The following is a 4,491-nucleotide window of genomic DNA, read 5'->3' as shown; positions in this document are numbered from 1 at the left end:
ACAAAAACAAAAACAATGTGCACCAACCAGTGAGTATAACAAAAGGGTGGAATACCACTCAAAGAGAAAAAGGACTGGACCATAGACATAGGTTCTTTTTTAAATTAATTTTTTTCTGATTTTTTGTTGTGAATAAACACTCTTTTTTTTTTTTTTTTTTTGACAGGTAGAATTACAGAGAGAGAGAGAGAGAGAGACAGAGAACAAGGTCTTCCTTCTTTTGGTTCACCCCGCAAATGGCCGCTATGGCTGGCGCTGCACCCGAAGCCAGGAGCCAGGTGCTTCCTCCTGGTCTCCCATGCAGGTGCAGGGACCCAAGCACTTGGGCCATCCTCCACTGCCTTCCCGGGGCACAGCAGAGAGCTGGCCTGGAAGAGGAGCAACTGGGACTAGAATCCGGTGCCCATATGGGATGCTGGCGCTGTAGGCAGAGGATTAGCCAAGTGAGCCACGGCGCTGGGCCCAGTGAATAAACACTCTAAAAGCTTACCCTCTTAACTCTTAAAGTATACACACTCCAGCAGTCTTGAATGCATTTATGAAAGCATATGCAACCATCACCAGCACCCACCTCCATACACTTCCTATCTTATGGAATGGAAACTGTATCCCCATTACAAAATAACTGCCCATCTCTTCTCCCCAAGTCCCTGGCAACCAAGCACTTTCTACTCTCTGTCTCTATGGTCGGGCGATTCCAAGTACCTCATGTAAGTGGAATTCGTCTGTTTGCGACATCTGTTTTACTTAGCATAATGTCCTTGAGATTCACCCATGTTGTAGCATGTGTCGGAATCTCCTTGCCTTTTTTTTTTTTTTTTGAAGTAGCTGAAATTTTGCCTTTACTGATCTCAACTGATGTATTTGGCTTAAAAAAATACACAACAAATAGTTCCAATTAAGTGTAGTTACACAAACTACGTTTTTCTTCTAGATTTCTAAATGTTCGTTCACGGAAAGCCAACTTCCACGTGCATGACACGCACACAGCCTTGAGAGTCGGTCCCACAGAAAACATTTATGTCAGCAAAGCAAGAAAGATGCTATTTGTTTTTCATTAAAGAGCATCACCTGAACTTAACTAATCAGTCTACTTATTTAAGACAATTTATCTGTGACCAAAAGCACTATCATTTGTGTTGGGTGCCAGTCTCAGTCTAATGGTATCCAAAAAGCTGCGAAATAACTCAAAACTAGAAAGTGGCCCAGGTGCGAAGGCAGCCTGTGGTTCTTGCTACACAATAGATGCCAGTCTGCCTTGCATACCTAAAAACAACAGGAATTAAAGGGTTCTGCTTGGCTTCAAGAGAACGTCCCAGAAGGAGGTGGAGGGCCAAGGAATCCACCTGCCTGCTTGGTGGCAGCTCGGAAGGGGCAAGGCCGAGAATCTTCTGGATCTTCCGTCGAACAGACACAGGACTCAGACTACAAGGGAAGATGAAGGGGCAGTCCGTAGTGTCATCCCCAGCAGTCCTTGCATGTAGGGAGTTTTGCTACAACTCCACCATCAAATATGGAGTTGAACATTCCCCTTAGGGCAGTAAGACAAAAGCCAATTGCAAACACGGATTTCACTGACCCACTGAGAGATCTCCGTTGCTATTCTTCAGTTCTCTTCCTGCCTCTCTATATCCTCCTTTTGCTGTTGGCCGGCTGACTCTGTTAGGATCTCCTTCTTCTTTCCGATGCTTCACTCTGCTTTTCCGCTTCTGCCTTCAGCCTCTTGTACTTGCCTGTCCTATAAACCAGGACCCAGGTTATGTCCCTGGCGAGAAGAGCCATGCACACGGAGACAAAAATGATGAGTAGCATCCGCGAACAGGGTGCTCACCTCGCAGGTCTGTCCCTGCACCCCTCCCACCAGGGGGTCTCCTTGCTCTTTAAGGCACAGTAATTCTCCACTGTATGTTTAGGCCACTTTGCTTAGCCATGTATCCATCGATGGATAAGTGAGCTGATTCCCTGTTTTCAGCTATTGCAAAGAATGCTGCTACGAACATGGTGTATAAATCTCTTGGAGAACCCATTGTCAGTTCTTTTGGGTGGGTACTCAGAAATGAAATTGCAGGGTCATATAGTAATTCTACTATTAATTTTTAAGGAGCTACCATACTGTTTTCCACAGCGGTTATATCATTTTATAGTCCCACACACAGTGCACAAGGGTTCAAATTCCTCCACATCCTCACCAACATTTATTTTCTTTCTTTCATTCCTTCCTTCTCCCTTCCTCTTTGTGATCATCCCCAACCTAATCCTGGTGATGTGTTATATCATGGTAGTTTCAGCTTCAATTCTCTAATGACTAGTGATGTTGAACATTTTTTTCCAAGTGTGTATTGGTCATTTGAATATTTTCTTAGAAGAAGTGTCTATTCAAGTCCTTTGCTTGTTTTTTTGTTGTTGAATTTTAGAAGTTCTTTATATTAATACCTCATTAGAGATGATTTGCAAATGCTTCCAATTTGTGTTATTTTATAAACTTAAGGATGTGTTAATAATCTGAGGGTCCTCACTGTCTAAGATACCAATAATAAATGATAAAAATAGCTATACTTGGGGCCGGCACTGTGGTGTAATGGGTAATAGCTGTTGCCTACAGTGCCAGCATCCCATATGGGCACCAGTTCAAGACCCAGCTGTTCCACTTAAGATCCAGCTCTCTGCTGTGGCATTGGAAAGCAGTAGAAGATGGCCCTAGTCCTTGGGCCCCTGCACCCACATTGAAGACCCAGAGGAAGCTCCTGGCTCCTGGCTTCAGATCAGCACAGCTCTGGCCATTGCAGCCAATTGGGGAATGAACCCCAATTAAGTGGATGGAAGACCTCTCTCTCTCTTTGCCTCTCCTCTCTCTGTGTAACTCTGACTTTCAAATAAATAAAATTAATCTTTAAAAAAATAGCTGTAACTTATTTAACCCGGGTTTGTGGGGCTCTGCATACATGAATTTACTTAGTACTCCCAGAAACCCTATGAGATAAGCACTATTATGCCCATTCTTAAACTCACGGGCAGGGCCTCAGTCTGAGAGAGGAGTAACTTGCCCACAGTTATGGCGTTAGCAAGTGGCCAAGCTGGGATTTGAACCAAGGCTTCCCGACTCCACAATCTAGCCTCCTCTTCAAAACCGCCCTGGCTCTCTGCCTTCTAATGCCCTGACCTCAACTTCCTCCTACCTGGTTCCTTAATGAACATCGGCTAAGCACCTGCTGTGTGCACCTGGGGCTGAGCAGGGTGATGTACACACAGTACCTCCTCTGTCCCCTCAGAGAGACAACACACACACACACACACACACACACCCTCCACGGAAGTCCCCGTGCTTGGGATCAGGTTCAGCTCTCCATCAACTTGGTCGTGATAGCAGGTGCAAGCTGATGGGCTCCTATGCAGTGCCCCTCCCCTATAGCCAGCCTGGACCTCTGAGGCCTTCAGGGCTTCTCACTCGGCTCCCCTGCCTGGTTACTGGTTACAGACGAGGGTGCAGATTGCCCTTGCTGGGTGAATGACTGGACCCTGTTCTCGAACTCTCCATAAGTAAGCCAACTCGCTCAGAGCGGCCGAGAAGCCGCGCAGAGGACCCGTCTCTAACTGTGGGAAAGCAGCTCTGCTATTTTTAGGTAACCCACTTGCTCTGCTACCTCACCCCTGTGCAGAGATTTCTCCTGCCCACACAGGACCTGCTCCAAGGAAGCAGCTTTTCCGGGACACTCTTTCACTCCCAGCCAGTCTGGTGGGTGTCCCCAGCCTGCCCCTTGGTACCCCCAGGCCCTGGATCTGGCTTTCAGAGGCCCGCGGTCAACAGCAGCAGTGCCTGAATTCTGATCTGAGTCTGCAGCAGGGACAACACCCTCTGTGGGACGTCTCGGCTCAGCCACTGCTCGAGGGTCCACTACACCTGGACCCACGCCGATGAGACAGCATCCTGGGGAACTGTCACCGTCCTTCCACACTTGGCATGGAGTCCTGACACCCCAGCCCTTTGAGGGGGGGCCTGGACTCAGCACTAAGAAGTAGGGAAACCTCTGGGGGCCGACGGCCTGAGAGCCCACGGGAGTCATTCGGGCGCCGGCCCCCTTGCTCAGCAGGCATTCCTGGGACCCTCCACTGGTACGCTGCGAGGGCAGGGGGCACAAAGGGGTGTCAGACACAGTCCTTGGCCTCAAGCAACTTTGCGCTGGTGCGCAAAACAAAAACACAAATGAACACTGCAAGAGAGAACTGGAAGGAAAGGAAAAGCAAACACCTTCAAAGAACTGGCCAGAGAACAAGGGGGCACCCTGGGCTCCAAGTCCACTTACAAAGCATGGGCAGAGGGCGGAGGGCAGAGGGCAGAGGGTGGAGGGCGGAGGGCAGAGGACAGAGGACAGGCTTCCCAGGAGAAGGGCTGGCTGAGGGCCACATCGTGTGGCCGTGGATTCACCCGCCTGGTCGCCACTGCAGACCACCCGAGGAAGCAGGCAAACACCGCCCAGGCTTGCGGGTTCTGCC

At 48.9% G+C, this 4,491-nt stretch overlaps 1 pseudogene; it reads right to left on the bottom strand.

Moving 5' to 3' along the window:
• Window positions 1-1,302: 1,302 nt before the first annotated feature.
• On the bottom strand, window positions 1,303-3,195 carry LOC100338937 (calcium load-activated calcium channel-like; annotated as a pseudogene).
• Between the last annotated feature and the right edge of the window lie 1,296 nt (window positions 3,196-4,491).

This window comes from Oryctolagus cuniculus, chromosome 20, assembly GCF_964237555.1.
Source record: "Oryctolagus cuniculus chromosome 20, mOryCun1.1, whole genome shotgun sequence".
NCBI lineage: Eukaryota > Metazoa > Chordata > Mammalia > Lagomorpha > Leporidae > Oryctolagus > Oryctolagus cuniculus.
This window is presented reverse-complemented; position numbering and strand designations above follow the sequence as displayed.